The sequence below is a fragment of the Echinops telfairi genome, unplaced genomic scaffold, assembly GCF_000313985.2.
Source record: "Echinops telfairi isolate 266 unplaced genomic scaffold, ASM31398v2 ScPeMD7_4225;HRSCAF=4972, whole genome shotgun sequence".
Taxonomy (NCBI): Eukaryota; Metazoa; Chordata; class Mammalia; order Afrosoricida; family Tenrecidae; genus Echinops; species Echinops telfairi.
The window spans coordinates 16,513,090-16,518,162 of NW_022108124.1; positions in this window are offsets into that span (position 1 = coordinate 16,513,090).

Genomic DNA, 5,073 nt, shown 5'->3' on the forward strand with positions numbered 1-5,073 from the left:
CATCTCAGCACTGGCGTGGGTCTCCACGTGGCTTCTCCAGCTCCAGGGCTCTGGCTCCGTCAGTATAGGTCTGTGTGGCTTGTCATGTCCTGCTTGTCAGCAGGAAGACGAAGCAGAGAGTGTGTGTGTCCCGCCTCCAGGGAGGAAGACAGGAGTTCCCAGAATCCTCAGGGGAAGGCCATGCCCACACAGAGGCATCATTGGCTATAACCTGATTGACAGGCTAGACTCCACCCCTTCACTGAAGGTGACAGATTATGTAACTGCCATACTAACCCTCTGAGCTTTGTCCTTGGGCAAATGCCACCCCTTTGAACTTAAATGGATGATTATTCTGACATGGGGGTTCAATTCTAGATGTGAAGGATGACTAGAGGCCATAGTCTTGGGGAGTCCCACCCGTCTTGATGCAACCAGTAAACCTTGTCTCTGGTATAACTCTGAATTTTGTTCTGCATTTTTCTCCCACTATATCCAGGACCTTCTAAGGTGATCCTTTCCACAGCAGTTAGTGTGATAGCTGCTCATGAACTAGTTCTTCTGGTCTCAGGATTGTGGAGATCGGTGTTTGAGGAGGTCCTTAGTCCAGTGAACTAATTGTTTCCATATGTCTTTAGCTTTTCATCATTCTTCATTCTTCCAGACAAGGGAGAAATTAGTGCCTGTACCTTAGCGCCGCTCGAGAGACTTTAAGGCCCAGTTGCTATTCCCCCAAGTAGGCTATAGTACAGTGTCCTTGTAGAACACCGCCGTTATAGACCACCGTCCTTGTGAACAGTCCTTCGATAGCAATACTTCTTGACTTGCCTACATAGTTGAATAGCTAGGTGAAAAGAATGATTTTCTAGAGAAATGTAGACTGTGAAATTGACTCCTAAAAAAAGATATTAGGCTTAAGTGATTTTATAGGCAAATCCTATAAACTTTCAAGAAGCAGATAACTTCTAAGCCATTAAACTGCTCTAGGCTTGCAGAGAAGGTGGGATTTGGCCAGAATAAGACAGATAGAGGAAGCTGTAAATAATATAATTTTAAGAAATAAGTTCATATACAAAAACTAGATCCACCCCCTACAAAGATATTGCACTTCCTGGACGAAGGTTAGCAAGACAAACCACGACTTCCCCAGGGGTCAGGGGTGCAGCCGATCATAACAGCTGATGTGCCTCAAGCAAGTCTCCACTAGTCCTTGCAGGTGAGGTGAGGACACTCGAACCCAGGAGGTGTGTCTGCAGAGGGAGGACCCCACTCATCTGCCTGGTAGAGGTCAAGACAGGAGGAGCCAATCTGGGGTGGTGACACAGAGGCTGCTCTTGATAAACCATATATTCCCAGGGGACGAGTGCAAAGTCTGGGCTCCCATGGGTGGAGAAGGCCCAGCCCAGCCCAGCCCTGGGAAATGCCAGGTTTGGCTACTATTCTGGACCTAGACTTTCACCTGACACCCTTTTAGCGCTACTGTGTGATGTTCTGAGCAGAAGGTCGTCTCCAGGACTCAGGCCAGGCTTGAGACCTGAAGACAGGAGAGTAGACCGAGAGAGTTCAGCTCTGGTCCCCCCTCTGTTCTTCTCTCCAGCACACATGTCCAGTCAAGGGGCCTCTGGAAGTTGTGCAACCTGAGTGTGTCCACAGACAAACTCCCTAAAGGCTTTTCATTAACGCCGTGGTCACTGTGGTTGTATTCAGCGCCCTGGCTCTGCCTTTGGTTGAGACAGGCCCTTGAGAGAGTGGCCCAGACCTGGACGGTGGCCCACCACCCTCGGAAACAAGTGGTGGCCTGCAGCCTGGGGTGTGGTCAAGCCAGCTTTCCTGTCTGCTGGAGTGGGAAGCCCTTGGACTGACTTTCTCTGACATGGCTGGAAATCTTAGTTCTTCCCCCTCTGAGGCACAAGGACCACGGCTTTTCTTCATTCCCTAACGTTCAAATGAATTTGGGGGTCCGTGGCCAGCTTCCTTCTACTTGCTGTGGCCCTTCCAGAGGTGGGAGTCCCAAGACGGTCAAGGGAGGCAGTCTGAGGGAGTTCCAGGGAAGTCCTCCCTCCTCCTCCTGTGGGGCCCCTAGATGCAAAAACAAAGGCCTGGGCCAGAAATGCCCATGGGTCACTTCTGCGTCCCACACATCCTCACTCAGCCTTCCTTGCAGTTGAGAAATCTTCCTCCTGAGTGAAGAATCATGTCCACAGAGAGGAACTGCCGAGTCCCGAGCAAGGGATCGTTTCCAAAGAGAGGAACTGCCAAGAGCACCTTCTGATCTTCTCTCACAGTTGGGTCCTGTGGGTTACTCTACGCATCTCTCTCCATCCCACAGGCCTCCAGGGAGCAGCCTTGGGCTGGGCTGGTGCCTGCTCTGAGGAGTGAGGCACTTGCCTCTGCAGAAGGAAACTTGGCGGCCAAAGTCAAGTCCTCAATGAGGAGAGAGCAGGCCTTGGAGGAGAGGCTGGGGTCAAGGCAGGGGAATCAAATTGGGGCTGCCTGGCAACCCAACTGCAGAGAAAAAGTTGGTTGTGGGGACCCCCAGGGCTGGGCTGGGAACCAGGTCTGGAAGAAGAGAGAGGAGGGAGGCGGAGGTACCCTGGAGGAGTGAAGAGAGGGAAATGGGAAGGAGGGAGGACGAAACCCAGTCCTGGGAGGAGGGAGGGGAGGGAGCCGCTTCCCTGGTCAACTTGCCCGCTGCTTCTGGTCTCAACTCTGCACGGCTCACCCGCTCTGTTCACTCTGGTCGCTTCTTCCCAGGGTCTGGCTCCTCCAGACCCCACCCCTCAATCTCAGCAGGCCGGGGTGAGTGCTATTATTATTAAGTACTTTATTAAGAAGAGCCTCAAGTCCCAAAGTAGATAAAGTCATATTCTGGACCTCCTACATCCCCATTCCTTAGCTTGCTTCCTGCATGCCTTCATTCCAGCCTCTGACGTTTGACATGAAAAACTGATGATCATTTTATTGGTCAAGACTTCAGTCCATGTGTTACTCTGGGTAAACTAGCCAAACAAATTCGTGGAGACACTCATATGTGTATAAGAAAGAGCTTTATAGAAAGAGCATTTGTATATGAAGAAAACATTGCAGCCCAGTCCAGATTAAGTCCATACGTCTTATATTAGCTCATATGTCCTATACCAATCTATAAAGCCCTCTTCAGACTCACGAAACACATACAATGATGCCGAGTGCAGGAAGATCACAGGCCACTGGGTGGGAAGTCTGGTGGATCCAGTGGCAGTGGAAGCATCTCAGTGCTGGCAGGGGTCTCCACATGGCTCCTCCAGCTCCGAGGCTCTGGCTGCCACCAGCCTCTCTCCATGTGGCTTGTCAACTGCAATGTCTCCCAAGGATTGAGCAGAGAGAGAGAAAGTGTCCCACCTCCAGGGAAGAAGATGAGTTCCCAGAATCCTCAGGAGAAGGCCATGCCCACACAGAGGCCTCATTGGCTATGGCCTGATTGACAGGCTAGACTCCACCCTTTTGCTTTTATTCCTCTCAAATTGGCAAATGATTAAACAACTACCACAATTCATCATGGAGCCCATGCCTAGTCTTAGTGACCCTGTAGAACAAGAGGAGAACTCCCAGTTTCCAAGACTGGTAATCATGCACACACACACACACACACACACACACACACACACACACTCCACCGCTGCAGCCATTTCAAGACCTCCCTTCTCCAATCCCCACACCCTGCCTACCTCACCCCTACAGAGAATTCTGGTCCCCTCAAGGCAGGGTCTGAGTTTCTTCCTTGTCTCCCCCTCACCTCCCTCCTCCCTGCCTCCCCTCCCACTGCCTTGAGGAGCGCAGAGCTAGGTCTGGACCCAAAGGGGGATGATGAATCACCTCCTGTCTAGAGCCACCTGGAGGCAAGAGAAGCCAGCACCCGTCCAGGTGGCCTAAAGGCAGGGCAGGTGTCAGGGTTCACTTGGACACGGTCAGGGCACCTGTCCCCATCCTCCTTGGCCCTGTGCCATCCCAGGAGAGATGAGGCCAAGGGGCGGGGACAGCTGGCAAATGCCTGGGACCTGGGCAGGAGCCAGGACAGAGAGGAAGTGAGAGAGGTTTGCAAACAGAGGTGTGGGCTGAGCTGTCCTGTCCTTCCCTCCCCTGGCCCCTTCCCAGGGTAGCCGGAGGAGACAGCACCCCTCGGTTGATAGCCTCAGGGGATGAGGCATGCAGAACAGGCAGGTGTAAGAAGTGCTCCTGAGGGTCCCAGGGCCCCCCAACTTTGAGGCCCTGGCTCCCTCCCTCATCAGGGCTTTGACCTATAAGCAGGAGCCTGCCATGCCTTCCCACTTCCCAGAGTGATCCCACCCTCCTCCCATGCCCTGTAGGGGCTGGGGTTGTGGTCAAGCTCAGGGCTCAGTCTGGGCTCAGATCAGGCTGCGGGGGGTGAGGGTCAGCCCAGGTTTGGTGTCAGCTTGGAGTCAGGGGTCAGACGAGTGGGGCTGAGGCTGAGGCTGAGGATCAAGGGTCACCTTGGACTCAGAGGGCACCTTGGGTGGAGGCCTGTGATCGGTGAAGGGTCCCTCGAGTCTTGGTGTCAGCCTCGGGCAGAGGTCAGGCTTGGCCAAGGCCTCAAATCCGAGATGAGCTGACAAGGCATCCAGAAGAAGTTCCATCTCTCTTGCTTGCTCAACCTTCACTAGCCCCCCTCTGGGCCCATCATCCCAGCAGAGGCCCCAGAAGGCCCCCCTGGATTGAATGACATGAAGTGACTGGCACTCCCTCTAAACCCTGAGGTGTGACAAAGGACCCTCTGAGATTCAAGGTGGGGGAGCACCCTGGCAGAAGGAACGGCCCAAGCACAGGCACAGAAGCAAGGAAGTGTGTGGTGTGGTCTGGGCAGTTCTGCAGCCCAGAGCCCAGGCATAGGGGGAACAGGTAGGGAGGTGGTGAGTACAGAGCCCCAAGGCTGGGTCAAGGGGAACCCTGGAGGAGTTTCACCAACAGACAGCCTGGCCAAGGGAGGGGCAGTTTCAGCTCTGGGCTTCAGGACGAGCATTCTGCGTGCATGCTGCAAATATGAACAGGGAGCTGATGTGTGACAGGCACCTAGGGATGTGCCACTGCCGAGTGACC